Raw genomic sequence first — 16,748 nt, forward strand, 5'->3', positions numbered from 1 at the left:
AAGTTGAAAAAAGGGAAATTTAGATAAAAAAATCCCCTTTTTCTGCAATTTCCCGCTTTAGATACATGATGGAGACATGTGAATGGTACCGTCTGAAAGGCAGTTCTATTCAGAAATGAATATGGGCGACACATGACCCTAGGGTAATTAGGGATGTCTCAGGATTTTTTTTCCCTGAGACCATGGTGTTTTGTGGTAATTTGGGGCATGGTGGGAAATTTTGATAAAATTTCTCCCTCCCTTACTATTCAACATAGAAACTTGAAATTTGGCACACACATTCAGTATACCAAGTACTATTTATCAAATTTTTTTTAGATGGATACTTTGACACAGGGGGGTCCAGGGTTGGCCAAATTTCGAGAAAAAAATTCCCTCCGAAACTTTAACTTTGACATTTTTTCCCGCTTCTGGTATATGGTATGAGCATGAAAGTGGTACCATTTGAACGCCAGCTCTATTCTGAAGAGAATGAGGTATAAACCATGATCCTAGGGTAAATAGTGTCGATACAGTAGCTGCTTGACTGAAAGTCTAAAAAAATAGCCCAAAAAGCCAGGATCCGGAAAGGGTTAACTATTAATTACGATATTTATTACATTCCGTGACTTTTAATCTTTTGAAAAAAGGATGCGATTGCGAGAAATTTAGCTTCGTAGGAATTATAGATTTTTAGATATTATCACATACCCCTAGAATGCCCGCGAAACAATTTTGGTCCACCATGCTTAGGTATGAGAGAGACATTATTACGCGCATTATTCCCCCTTTTTTACACTGACATTCATTGTCCCTCTTCTCTTTGTATTCCTGTCCCTCCCGTCAATGCGTTCTTCTCTCTCAGCAGGGCAGAGTCTAAAGCAAGAAATGTATATCTCTTTTGCTAAAAAAAAAAACTTTAGTTCGCATACTAGTCACAGCACATGTTTAGAGGTTTTTCAGCGAATCTGAATGAGACGAGACCTGCAAATGACACAGAACTGAAAGTTGAAAAAATGAAATGAAATGAAATCTTTAAGTTTTACGTCCTACGGTTATGGCGGTTAGGCTAAAGGAGACGGTGATGATGAGAGATAAGTGAAATGGTGGAATGAGGAAAGTGGGAGGAAACGGGAGAACCCCGAGAAAACCCACGGTGTTTGTCCACCACAAAGTTCACTTGGCGGGGGCTGGGATCGAACCCAGGACCCCAAGCACCAGAGGTGAACGCTCTACCACTGAGCCACCGCGCCCCCCAACTGAAAGTTGAGCTTACACCAGAAGTCGAATCTGGTATCATTCTAAGACAAAAAAAATCCTAATTTCTGACTACTTTAATGCTCATATTTCATTCTCATGTAAAAATTTAGGGTGAGACCGGCCCCCTAAACTCCCCGTGGATTCGGGCCTGTGTGTCCCAGAGCATAGAGTTGGAAATGATTGACATGTTGCATTTCAATATATTTCGTTTCATTGATGATTTTGGGAGGTTTCCCAGGGACAAAATTCCCCTCGGAGTTATATCTCCTATGGCGCTCAATATGCGTTGAGTTGATTTTATCGTCCCTTTGAGCAGCGAGGCTATATGGGACGGGACCTACTGATTAATCGTGAAATCCGAACTGCGTGAGCTCTCGGCGGGAATCGAACCCGGGTTTCTCACGTCAAAGGCGCGTACGCTAACCACTTAGCCACGAACAAGCTAGGTGCTCATATTAGTAAAGACGAAAGCACATTATAGGACTTTCATTGCAGATAACTAAATACGACGGCTGTTAAATGAATATTTTTCATCTTGAATGTATTGTGATAATTTTCAATCTTATTTGATAATGTCATTTTATAAAGAATAGCATTCTCTTTTCTGTAACTCACTACAGTATACAAGCTAAATTTCAGATAGTGTGCAAAAGAGGGGAAGTGACTACAATGTACGATGGACCTTCTTGTAAAGCATTCTTGTAAACCGATGAACAAAATCTTTCTTGTAAAATTCAGCGTTGCAAAGAACCTGTGTGATTGAGTGATAGCTACACATAAACTGACAGAACGAAAGTCCTAATTTGAGTACTGAAGCTGCCTCAGGCTAAAAGGAACCTGCCCTCAGGCGTTGTTTTGTGCCTTGTAACATTGTGTTTAAAAAACAGACACAGACACAAGATAAAACAACTGATAAAGCTAGTTTTCTGTTATACAAAATTATATTTCCCAATTTGTTGTTTGAAGTCTCTTTATTCCTTATAAAAACAACATATCCAGATTTATATTTATCATGAAAATATATTTATCATTTAGGTCCTTTATTATTATTATTATTATTATTATTATTATTATTATTATTATTATTATTAGTAGTAGTAGTAGTAGTAGTAGTAGTAGTAGTAGTAGTAGTAGTAGTAGTACTAGTAGTAGTAGTAGAATTGGTATTATTATTATTATAATTATTACTATTATTATTATTTTTACCGCATAATATTTTCTCTAGTCCTCACAGCAATTAATATTGAGCAGCAGTGGTAAAAGTGGGGGAACCCGGCCCCCCACCTCCAAAAATGTGTACGGCGTCCCCCGAGTTCCTAAGCAATTACAATGGGCAAACATAGGCATGAGGGACGGTGTGACGTCATGCCACTACCTACCGTACAGATGATTCCATCCCATCTTGCCTTATCCCACCTCGTCTAACGATTTATCAGCCACTTATATCTCCAAGAGAAGAATGTCCATCATTTTAGACGAAATGGGAATTTCCATCTTGCCCAATCCCATCTCGCCTAATGTCGCGGTAGGATGCAAGGATGAAATTTCTGTACTAAAGAGGGAATTCCTCTACTAGCATTATAACCAGATATTTCAATCAATATTGGCAATCTGTAAACTACAATATAGGGGAAACTGTTGTACCATGGAACACTTTTTGCGTTTTCCAAGATATAATCTTACCAACAGTTATTTCTGCAATTCTATTGCAACGCATTTAAACTTGGATGTTTTCTGAATGAAATTGTGTCATTATTTAAGTTTTTATTTCCGTTCTTCGTTATGTTTTTAAGCTTTCAAAAATTCCCAAGAAAGTGTTCCATGGTACAAATGCTCATGTACCTTGGAACACAGCCTCATGTACCTTGAAACATATATTTCTAATATGGTAATTCACAGAAATAAAGTCACAAATAATTATTCTAAGATTTATTTTGTATATCCAAATTTGTTGTTTTTGATATACAGAAGCGTATGAAAGAAAAGAATGGAAATTTTATTACTTACTCTAATCAGGCTTTTACCTTCATATTGAACCTAATATTAATCGGAAGGTTAACCTTATTTATTTATTGAAAAATTCGTAAGTTTAGCAATAACTAAAGTATGAAAAGGACACTATAACAATATTCTATTTGTTAGTCTATTCTTAAAATCCTTAAGAAAAAAACGACGAATAAAGGCTCTAAAACAGTTACAAAATTGATCATATGTTGAGCATACTATTTTCTAATTCTTTGCACGTAAAGTAGACAGGCCTATCAGAAGATAACATATGGAATTACTAAATTAGGAAATATTGACTTATTCGTGGAAACGGTCTCGGCCTGCGATGTACCTCAATGTTGCTCAATTATACGAACCAAATCCACTTGAAACCACAATTGTTCGGACACACTACTGGAGCCTATTGGCCGAACGGGTGGTGGCAGTTTCACTATAATATCAGATGCATTCACTTCATACTGTCCTGCAAACTCTTCATATAATTTATTTGCAGTACCTGACATATGCTTAAATAATTTAATTTTAAATTCGTTGTAATTAGATTCAACTGAACAAATCTTTCCTGCATAAAATTTAATGCTTCGTTTTTTCTTAAACTGCACCAACACATAGTCATCCGGATTGACATTATAACTTCAATGCTCTCGTCTAATTCAACTTCTGTGTTCATCAGCTCTGCAAGCATAACATCACTATCATAATTTTCATACAGGCTTATGTTCTCAGATTCTTCATCAGATGTTTCGAAACTAATTTTTCTATTGGATTTGTTCTTTCCTTTTCTTTGCTGTTCTTGCTTCTTATTTCCTTTCTGTGTGGCTCTGTGCTCTTTCTTATCTTTCAATTCTTGCTTTGCAAGTGTGTTTCTTACTACTCTACTTCTACCTGTGAGAGTCTTTCTTCGACATTTTGTACTTTACGGAGTTTGTGCTTTCTGGTTTGAATGTACTTCCTCTTTAAAGACTGATGTAGAAGGCAAAACTTGCAAGAGTTGCACAGTTGCTTCGTTTCGTTCATGCAACAGAGTGTTGTCCTTTTCACATATATGATTTAGATGACAATCCGGCCGATGGTCTCTTAGTGAAGCTGGTAAAAAGTCTAACTCCAAGAAAATGATCGTATCTATAGGATAAATCCCTGAACAACGAAAACCACTGGTGATATTTGATATGCTGAAGGCACGCGCGAATAAATAATTCCCAACACTTCGGCCACAGCATAAATATCAAAATGTTTCCCCGGATTATTATGTAAACATTCTTCCACAGTTTGGTTATAAAAAACATTTAAAAGGACCGTAAATAGCCACATCTGGTGGTTGCTGTATGCGAATGGGGAGTCAGCATGACAACCTTAGCTTCAGCAGTCATCTCAACAGCCTCGAGAGATAAGTGCGTTTCATGGTTATCGATGTGGCCATTGGCCACATTTGTTATGTATGTAGTTAATCCCTCCCCTCCGTCCTCACATTTCACACTATACTCAAATGTTTCTTCCTCTGACTGTCTAAAATATTTCAGATGTCGGGATAAAATAGCTAAAGACACTTGGTAAACTTTGCAAACTTCACGAATGGAAATACGCTTCCAGGCTCGGAAATGACTGCTTTAATTGTGTTCTTGATTGAATTTGGGTTAATGGCAAGCCTTTTCTTTCCTATCTTGCCTCTTGGCATTTCGATTCCTGCAACGATAATAAAAGAATGTTCAAAAAATACACTTGACAACGAGTTCATGTACCTTGGAACATGTTCCAAGGTACAAGATGTGTTTCTGTTTCATGGTACAAGAGGCTGTAGACAATTACTAAAATGCCGCAATAATGATAACGCTACATTCAGCGTAGAAAAACAAGTCACAAAAATGCTCACCTAATCCCCCTGAACTAATAGATTATTACAGATTAAACAAACAACAAACAGTAATGGCACTAAAAAACAATATTTAAATTTCTAAATAGTTCGTTTTATCCCTGAAAAAAACAATTTCACATTCATAAATCACATATGCTTCTGAGCACAACGAAAGCCATGTTGGGACTGTCTGACAATGTCAAAGCATCATATAGTTCATTGAATCACCACAAGATAGTATAGCAACTCAGAAACATGCGAGTGTTCCAAGGTACACTATGCTCAAGGTACAACAGTTTCCCCTAAATATATAATAATTACTATACAAGAAGAAAACATAGGATAATGCAATTTAGTTAATTTAGCACACTTTTGATTTGTTTTGGGAATACTGGAAATTGATTGGCAAACAGAAGCTAATCAGAAACAGGATAGAAATATACAGGGTGTTTCAAAGCAACACCGAGAATTTTTGGGAGCTGATTCCTGATACGAAGATAAGAACCTGGGTGCACAAATACTTTCTTTTGGCGCTATGACCAGCCAAAAACCTGTCGGGAAAATGCCCAAAATGTAACTCGAGAACAGAATGTCGGATCGAAGTCGGGGTAAAGGAAATGTATATTATTTTTAGCCATAACTTCCATTAATGCACAACTCGATATGGTACAGGGGCAGCACAAAGATCACCCCAAAGAAATTGAAGAATTATTGGGATATTTTATGAAAAGTTGACTGAGACAAAATAACTACAATTAAATACGATATTTCAAATAACAGGAATCTTAGAACACAGTCGAAGTTACAAGAACATCGTTAAAATTATAAAAAGGGAAGATGCAAGTATTTGATTGATCTACTTTGTCTCAGTATAGAATTGACTATCGAGAAAAAACTGAAGTTATTTGAAGTCCATAAAGTTTACATGTTATGCCTTCTAGGCTAAGGAAGACAGAGTGATCACGCATGGCTATGGGGTAGCGTGTGCGACTTTCGCATTGGAGACCCGGCTCCCATTATCAGCGGGAGCACAAGCAGTTCGGATCTCACGTTAATCCGTAGCTTCATATATCATGTAATTTTGCAACCGAAGGGATGTTATACTGAAATCCGATCCAATAATAAAGAGAGGTAATAGTTGTAAGCTATTTTTTGGGAAATAATTCGGAATGAATAATTCGAGAAAGAATGTAGGAGAAAACAGGATAATTCCGAGAAATCTCACGGGTACGATGGTATCCACTACAAACTTTTATAGTCTGGGATCCATCCTGCCATCCGGCATCCAAAACAGTTTTAGGGGCAAAAGAACCCACCCCAAACTTTTGAAAGTTGACGCCCGAAAGATAAGATGAAGCTGACCGAAGTGAATGGAATTTTGCACAGATATTGTAGACATAAAATGTTGGTATACGGGTTTCGTATTTACCTGGAAAAGACGGATTAGGTGTTGCACGGACCCTTCCAAACATTTGATCACGAAATATCAAAAGTGCTAGTAACAGTACGTCAGATGTGTGTAATGGACATGACAAATTGCAACGAAACTATGCGCATGGACGATGTGCAAAAAAGGAAGGTATACGTTTTTTTATTTTTTTGCGGAAAAACAGTTTAAGGGGGAAAAAGCCTCCACAGAAAGTTTTGAAATTTGAGGCCCGAAAGGCAAAAAGAAGAGAGCTGAAGTGAATGAAATTGTACACAGATATTGTAGACACAAAATTAGGTAATACGGGTTTCGTATTTTCCGGGAAAAAACGGTTGGGTGGGGCACGGAATTTATTTAAGTTCCATATTTAAGTTAACACTAGTAATATAATGATCTGTTATTGCCGTATGCAATATTGCTGCAGTGACATTTTGATTATATTTTTGCCTTAAAAAGATATCATCTATACATGTTTTAGTTGTTTCAGTTACTCTTGTATAATTATTTATACATGAAATATACCCGTTTTTATAAAGTATGTTTAAGTAGTTGTCTACATTTTCGTCGTACCTATTACTTAATATGTCAAAATTTATGTCTCCAATAACCAACCCATTTGTTTTGACATTTTTAGTTCATTTTCGAAAGAGCGTAAGAATTCTCCTTCATTACCACTTGGCGTTCTATAAATACACATTAAATTATAGTTTTCTTTGTCATATGAAATATTTAAACTTAGACCAGAAGCATCATTTAATTCTAATTCTGTAATATTATCAATACTAATATTATTGAATACCATTACACCATATGCTTTATTTAGAGATCGTTTTGAGAAGAAACAATGATAATTTTTTAAATTTATTTCATATTGATTATGCCATGTTTCGGAGAGAACTAATACATGTAAATTAAAATTCTAAATTTTGTAATAAAATTAAAAGCTCATCCCAATTTTTACGAACACTTCTAATATTAAGATTCAAGATGTTGATACCAATTTTATCTTTAAACACATTATTAAATAAAGTAACAGTTTCGCATATATTAGTTTCGATATTTTGTTGAGTATTTATATCTTCAATTATATAACTAGTTTCAAACATTTATTTAACCCTTCCTACAATTCTTACCACCTGTTTTTGCTGAAAATTACGTCAATTTATCAACATCTTCTAGGCTACATAATATAAAAACATCTTTATCTCCCTCTCTTTTACGCAACTTTATCCTACCTCTACTATCTACCCACAGGAAGGCATAATTCTTTTCGCTTTTAATTTTCCTGGGTTTTCCAAATACCTTTCTGCGGTTTAGAGTTAGACTTTGATTGACATAGATGGGTTCATTATGGTTATATCCTAAGTGGGTACAATTGAGATTTCTCTTTACATTTCTGGAGGAAATTTTCTTTAACCTCTCTCCGAACAAACTTAACCATTATTGTTCCTGATGTTTGGTGAGGATCTTTCTATACTCTATGGCATACATCTATCATTTCTCTTTCAATGTTTATGTCTAAAGTACGGCCCAACTGTTTTACAACTTCATATGTATCTTCGTTCGTTTTTTCTGGTACACCCTGTATTTCGTCTTCCATACTGGTCGAGCTCATCTAATCTCATCTGAGTGTCTAGTAGCTGCTTTTTGAGAGCGATGTTTTCTTCCTTCAGCCGTTCAATAGTAGCAAGGCACGCAGAAATCCTTTCTGATCATTTTTTGATGATGTCTGCATTTTCATCCAGTTTCTGATGCGCCAGGTCAAGAGACGTTCCAAGTTCACGCTCAAGATAGGTGTTGTTTTTTTTAATCACGGAGATATCATCTTTTAGTTCTTTTAACAGTTTATAAATGTCTTCGATAGATGGAAGCACTTCATTCTGTTCTGAATTGGTATTACGCCTAGCTTTTATGCAACCTTTACACTTCCAAGGCAAATTTGATTGTTTCATATATTCCACATCACTTTCTTTTAACTGCGAACATTTTAGGCGGGTCCAGTTTAGACACTCAATGCACTGAATTTTGGAGGTAACATCTTGTCTCAGAACAGGTTTGGAACACTCAATGCAGGAGCTCATGATGTTTGTTTATATCTTATGATCGTACTCCTATTCAAGTATTTAATCTTTACGTGTCAATCAGTTTCTGACTTTTGCAACATATAGTAAAGTCAGCGATATTATTTAACAAAATGTATCTAGTTAAATGTAAGAGTACTTACGGAATTCTTTATTCTTGTATCACTTCACTCATGTCAACAGTATCACTTAAATTTAAACTAAATATTAGGAGCACTTTATAATGTGTCTTTACACATCCATACCACTGTTGCCAGTCTACCCGCTTTGCTGAGTTGAAATGAAAATTTAAATGCACAACTCCGTATTTCATGTGTTTATTACCCGTGAAATATGCTGTTTTCGTTTTTAATGGCATCGATTTAAACAGCATCGGAAAGATCATTGATCATCTCGGCGACCCCAAAAATCATGGATTCGACACCAATAATGGTTATCTTCGGTCATTTATATGTATATTTCCTCCTCCCCCATGTTGCTGGCCATGGCATCGAAAGTGTGACTGTTTATCTCAGCGACCCCCAACAAATGTGGATTAAGCACTCGGTCATTTTTCATTATTTTTAAATATCTCTTTCTCCCTCTCCCCCAAATTGTGGGGTTGAATTTGAATTTAAACGAGATTTAAAATACCACTGTTCATCTAAGCGACCCAGAAAACTATAAATTCGACACTGAATGCGGCCATTATCGATCATTTTATATATATCACTTTCTCGCCTTCCCGCATGTGGCGGAGCTGATCTTGCATTTAAACCGGATCGAAAATGTCACAGTTCATCGGAATGATCCCGAAAACTATGAATTGGACACTAATATTGGTCATTTTCGATTATTATTATTATATATAGCTCCCCTACCCATCCTCCGTGCTGCGGCACACGGCATCAGAATATTCACTGTTAATCTCTGCTACTCCTAAAACTATTGATTCGACACTAATATTAGTCATTTTCCATCAATTTTAAATCTTTATCCTCTCTCCTCCATTGCACCCTCCCCCTCCCCAATTATTAGGGGTGAACGTAGATTGAAACAGCATCAGAAGAGTCACTGTTTGTCTCATTGACCCCGAAAACTATGGAGATTCAACAATAAAATCGGTCATTTTTTATCATTTTTAAATTTCTCTCCGTCCTCCCTGCACTCCTGCCCATAAACTCATGTATGCTGAAAATTTGATTTAGATCGGTCAGGTGGTTCTAGATTGAAGTCACAAAGGCAGTCATTTATATTTTATTTTTTACATATATATCTCCCCTCCCCCGCCCTGTGTTGGCTCGAGAAAGTGAAAGGGTAGAAAAACACCCGAGGCGAGAGCCTCGTATACGTTCAAAATTTCAGCGAGATTGGTTGGGTGGTTCAAAAGTTTTTACTTTTTTTAGTTTATATATATATACACGTCCCTCCCCTAAACCCCCAAGGATCTACCGTTAAGGTGAAATTACATTGTTTTTCCAGATCCGAGCCCCATATATCTAAAAATGTTGATTGAGATCAGTCGGATAGTTCATGAGTTATTTCGTTACAAAAATAGTCACTTTCAGTTTTATATAAATTTACTTTTATATATGACCCCGTCCTTCTCATCTCTTTACGTTCCTCCGTCAAATTTAAATCATGAAAACTATTCCAAGGCTGAACCTCATCTATATTGAAACTTTGATCATAATCGGTCAAGTCGTTCAGACTTATTAAGTTTCATTTATTTTTATATCCCTCCCCCCGTCAATTTTACCATCAAATTGGTTAGATTAAATCCAGCCCAGCTTCGAACCTCATCAATGTTCCAAGTTTCATCGAGATCGGTTTTTCGGTTCAGTTGATTTAATCACATAGTGTTTTCAATTTTATATATATATATATATATATATATATATATATATATATATATATATATATATATATATATATATATATATACATTACTATCAAGATATATAAGTGCGGCAAATTTAATGATTATAAATGATGCAAACACTAATTATTGGACATTTTTAAACATGATATTCATTATGCAAAATGACGTATATATATGCAATTATTAACACTTGAAGAAAATAGGTATAACATCGTTTATCTAAATTTTTATTACTACCTACAGTATATATTGTGCAAAACAGTTCCCTTATTTTTATTTTCTCATTATGAAATAGAGTTTCATGTTTCAAAACGTGCCTCTTTGTATTATAGATTTGAAAATTTTCTACCAATTTCATAGCACAAAGTCGAGTCCGTTAAAAATAGAGTAAAGATAGGTTAGTGTGTTGACTTCTAAAGTCAATAGGCACAACGGCCTCGATATATCCATAGCTGGAGTTTTGCAGTAAGCGCTGAACTTTACTGACACTCATATGATATGAGTGACTCCTACAATAAAAAGCTGGGATTCTTTTCTCCTTATAGTCATATATTGGTACCTTCCCATATAAGCTGTTAACTAAACACCGTTAGGCAATGATATTACAAGAAAAATAGAACAGGACATTATAAATAAATTGACATATTTTCCCCTAAAACGAGTGCGATACACTTTCAATTGGAGGGTAATTGATAACAGCACCAATATTAAAAATCCATTCTTAAATTAACCATACTAAGTCAAGATAGCATTTGGTGTAGTTGTGGTGTAGAAGTGGCTCCTCTATAATCGCTGGAAAAAGAAGTTATAAGTCTCTGATAAGTTGTGAAATATAGTGTTACAGTTGCGTAAATATATCGTAATAAGTTTAGAGTTTCCTGACTTTATGTAGAATAATGAATATTATATACTAGATTTTCTTAGTACTTTGATCTATCGGAGAAGATTTTGTTTACAATCTACTCCCGGATGTAAAAATCATGAATCAGGGTTGGAAACTCTACATTTATTTACAATGACGGTGTAGTGCAACTTCTGGTTTGCAAGTGAGCTTAACTGAGCAACTGTACCTTTAATTTAATAATCATTGATCAATGATTTAAAATATGATTATTGACAGTAAAAGAAGTATCATAGTTAATCTCATAGTATCGTGGATATTTTGATGGGTAAAGTTTTTATTATAAAAATGATGGTGATCGAAAGGAGACTGAACTGATTTACTCGTTATTGGAAATAGATCTAATCTTAATATGAAATTCTACCAGCGTTGGCAATATCAAAATCTTTCTCGTCCTGAGAAATACATAAATGGGATTTATAATAAGTGTTCCAAGTCTATAAGTTAAAGATACACTCTGTTGAATGCAAGAACCTCTTTCATGTGATTTGTGTTAACATAAAGGAGGAGGATGATAAATTTCATGAAAGTCCGTGACCAAATTTGGCGTTGTGAAGATTGTAGCAGAGTGCGACTAAAATAATTGGTTAGTGGTAATCCACCTAAATTGAGTGAAAAAAATCCTTACTTTATCTCAAATGTATCAATTATTAATCAGCATAAAAAATTACTTTAACTTCATACTTTAACCTCATAAGAAGTCAAACCGAAGAATGGAATAAATGCAAGGACGACATCGATGTTTTGGAAAACGAAAAATTAATGTTTCAAACAAATAGATAAGTTAAGTGATGCATTTGACGAAATAGATCAAAACAAGAGGAGAGAAACAGTTGAAATTATGGGGTTCCCTTCCTACTTAACGAATATGTTAATAACGTAGACAAAAAGTTTGGTGGTACACTTAATGTTGATATAACTGAGAATATGATCGGTGTTTGTAATAGATTTTAAAAAAAATCACCGAAATCCATTTATCATTCTATAGTTTCTTGAGCGTTCAGACAAAGATAGGTTTATTAAACAAAGGAAAATCAAAAGAAATTTATCCTGTAAAAATGTTGGTTTATCTCTTGGAGGTCCTGTCTATATTAACCATAGTCTGACATTGCATAGGCGAATCGTATTTAGTGAAACTAGAAAAGTTAAGAGAAAAATATACGATTACTTGTGGATAGACTATTCTGGTAATGTGAGACTAAAGAAGAAAGCTCATGACACTTTTCTATATACACTTAAAACAGCTGAGGAAGTAAGACGTCTGACATACATACATGAGTGAAAGCCATAATTTGATATATTTAAATTATCAGAGTGTTAGAGGTATAAGTAGTAAACTTACATAATTATATACAAATATGGCAGCTTCTAGCTTCGACATAATATTGCTAACTGAAACTTGGCTGTGTGAACGTATATGTATTGGTGAATTTCCTGAAGAAAAGTATAATGGTTTTGGTGTGATAGGGTTCATAAAAATAGCGGTGGTGTACTAATAGCTATTTTAAGAGTGTTTTGCGTATCTGGGGTTTGCACAATAGTACATTATATTTACGTTCTTTGTTTAAAATTTACAAATATAGAAGTTTTTATATAGATTTTGGTATACTTTCCAGCCAATGGTAAAGAAAGATCCTATAATGATTTCTTCCAAAAATTAGACGAAATGGATGACATACATGATCAAAATTTGCTTGTTCTTGGTAATTTTAATATATAATGTATCACGGATGCTGATTTTGATTTATTGCAGGGTGGGGTCTCTTTCTAATATGTTGCCAAATTTCAGTTCTTGATATAATTTAATATAACATAGTTTAATAATAAATATGTACTAGAAAACTTTATACTTGTTTTATTTAATTTTAGAGATGGTATTGAGCTAATAAGAAATGTATATCTATTATTGACATAAGATAATCATCATCCATCTCTTAATTTTAATAATAATCTTGGAAATTTTATACCAGGCATAAAACATAGCTGACGTACTTTCCTTAATTTTAGTAAGGATAATTTTAGTAACTTTTATAAACAACTTGTGCTACAAGATTTGATACATCTACATAATATAAAGGATGTTGATAAAGCTGCCAATTATTTTCACGAAGTTCTTAATAGTATTATTGAAAGAAATGTAACAAAAATGAAAATATCTAAGAAATATAAATATTCATGTTGGTTTACAGCAATAATACATTGAAGAGATGTATTATTATAGGACACAAATAAAAGTTTCCGATAAGTCTAACAGCTGATTGCGCTGGTGCTGATTGCGGTCGACAGAACTGCAGAGATAATTTGTTCGTCTGTGGCATACTGTTTCGAAAAACTTCTGGCTCGTTAATTTCCGCAAGATTAACGTGCTGATGGTCTGTAACCACACCATTTTCTGTTCGTTTCCCGTCACCATCGTCTAAGGTGGACTGTACCGGGGGCAGGGACTAAAGATACAATAACCCTTGTAATCCAGGCTTTTGTGTGGTTAAAATTTCCTACGAATACATAAATTATTACTTGTTTTTTCACATTATCGTTTTCCCAGTTATACCACAGCGAAAATCGAATTGTTTAATAGTTATATATTATCCCATACGGAGCTGGGAAACGGTGGATTAAATATAAATACTGTAAAAATGTAAAATAACAATATTTAAATATATGTGTGTTTAAATTAAATGTAAATATAAGTTTAAAGCCAATTTTGTGAGCAATTAAAATAAAATTTAATTTATGAGGTATATTACGTGTAATGATACCAAATATGTACTATGATATATATATATATATATATATATAATGACAAATATACAGCCAAACAAATTTTTAGTTTTAAGTTTACGTCTATTAGTTTTAATTTATGGTAGTTTGGTGGCAATGTTAAAATACATTATTATACTCACTGCGATCTTTGAACGCTCAGCCTATTCGGGACGATCGTGGTCCGGATATTGACTTGTGATTAGGTCCAGCGGGGTTACAGAAAGGTTCCTGCGCCGCAGAATGGACAGTTTTAAATGTTTGTTTTTGGGTTCCGTAAACGATGATTCAGATTTCTCCGCGCTGTAGCGTTAGTACTTTCCTATTCAGCAATTCAGATCTGGCTTCAAGGAATTTTCATCTTTACAGTATTGTTCGAAATATGACAAAACGAAATAACTTTAAGACGTTTGCAAGTATCACACAGTTAGTGTTTCTAAGCTGAGATGTTTGTTTTTGCACATACCATTTTCATACACTTAAAATAACTATTTGGTTTTTGGATTGCAACTTAACTTGTAAAGTTCAGAGGAGCGCGTATGGAGAAAAAAGTAGGTTCACTTGACAACTATGCACCCCGTGTTCTCTCGTGGCTGCTTTTCCAAACGATGACCACAATTTTTCTCGGGCCCAAGAGATTGTGCACAGAACTGACGGTTTTTAGTTACCTATGGCTTGTATATGGTCAGCCGGGAAAATCGCGATTTTCCCTCATAAAGTTCGGAACAGAATTATTGTTCAATTACTTTTAACTATAACAGTGCCTGGGAGATAAGTGAGCGATTTGAAAATAAAATATGTAGAGAGAGTAACCAGAATTGTAGCCATTACGTGATTAGTTTTTTTAATCATATATGGCCGTAGAGTTGAGGCAAGTGCACTAACATATATATAAAACATACTAAACTAATAGGAGAAGGCTTTGATTTTTTAAAGTACGAAGCCTGGTTAATTAAGCTTAAAATTAACTTCGTTTTTTTATTTTGCTTAAATGCGATAATGGGTTTTGGGTCGGGGATATCTTTTGGCCCTCGCAGGTGACGGAGCAAAATGATTTATTTTGTGAAGAGAACCCCGGCCATCAGAGAGTTAATCATCTGTATTGAAATGTCACTGGTGATATCACAATATTGTGGAATATCCTGTATATGCATTTAAATCACTAGAAGGTTACTGTGGGAACTCAAACCCACCGGACATCACTGTATGTGGTAGAACACACTTTATTGTTATCTATAAGATCGTTTATCCTGGAATTTACAATATTGAACAATTGTGCAAAATAATATATATATATATATATATATATATATATATATATATATATATATATATATATATATATATATATATATATGGAAACATTAATAAGACAAGATAATTTCCAAAATAATCAATTTATAAGATAACTATTATGTTAATTACTTAATATACTTACTAATTATTAATTATTAGTATTAATATAATAATTAATACTAATGTTTAATATAATTACTAAATATTAAAAAGACTAAAAAATACAATGATCAATTAAAATTTCAAATCTTAATAATCATATTGCTTAAACGACAAAATGAAGGATTCATGGAAAAATTTCAAATAAATTTGGAGTTACATGTCATCTTACAAAATATTTTTTTTCTTATTTTGCTACTATTTAAAGGCAATATATCAAATGTTTTTTAGAATTATTATTTGCAACAACAAACATGAATTTACATTTTTATTGAATCATAAATATCAATGGAGGGATGGACATGGACACCAATACTAGTGCACGGATTTCCAACAAAATTAGCGAATACACAATCATTGACTGAAGCAAGCACTCATAATACTGGTTAAATTAAAACATCTTAATGGCAATGACAAAGTGCGACTTTACTAACATATTTATGGGCATTTCAGAAGTAACAAGGAGTAATTATTTCGGAACGTGAGAAGTACTCTAATGGCCTTTGCACTGAGTTAATTAATGTGTTATAACGAAAAATTTACATAAATATACCATAAGTAGCCCTAAAACACTTATAATGCACAATTACCAGTCGGTTAAACTCAAACGCATACGACCTAAAATACCTTACATACGATGATCAAATAAAATGAAGAAAATATTTTTTTATACTTGCAGTATATAACATAACTAATATACTTTTAATTTTTTAATACATATAAATCAGTTAAACGACGGTTAAGCCTTACAAAGCGCCAATCTGTGCATCACTGGTTGGCAGCACAGCTTCCAAGTCATTCATAAAATAATGTAGGTTAACGAATTGTTTCCGAAAACCAACGGGTGCTGACTTACATTGTTTTTTAGCTGAAGTGTGCAAGGTTGCTATATTTCTTGACGATTTAAATGAACCGCTTCTACACTGAAACATATATATATTACCGTAGCTGAATGTTTTACCCATTATAGCTGTGACCCATTCGACTAAATTTCTCAAACCCAATTGGGCTGTTAACATTCAGGCCTTTAGGTGGTATTTTAAGAAAATCAATATTATGTAAAGGACTATAAGAAATATACCCTGGGGAGGATTTCTAATGTTACAGCCCTGCACCTGAATTTTTATTAATCATTTAACCATTAGTGTTACTCTAGGCCTGCT

This window comes from Thermobia domestica, chromosome 3, assembly GCF_964235325.1.
Source record: "Thermobia domestica chromosome 3, izTheDome1.hap1.1, whole genome shotgun sequence".
Lineage (NCBI taxonomy): Eukaryota > Metazoa > Arthropoda > Insecta > Zygentoma > Lepismatidae > Thermobia > Thermobia domestica.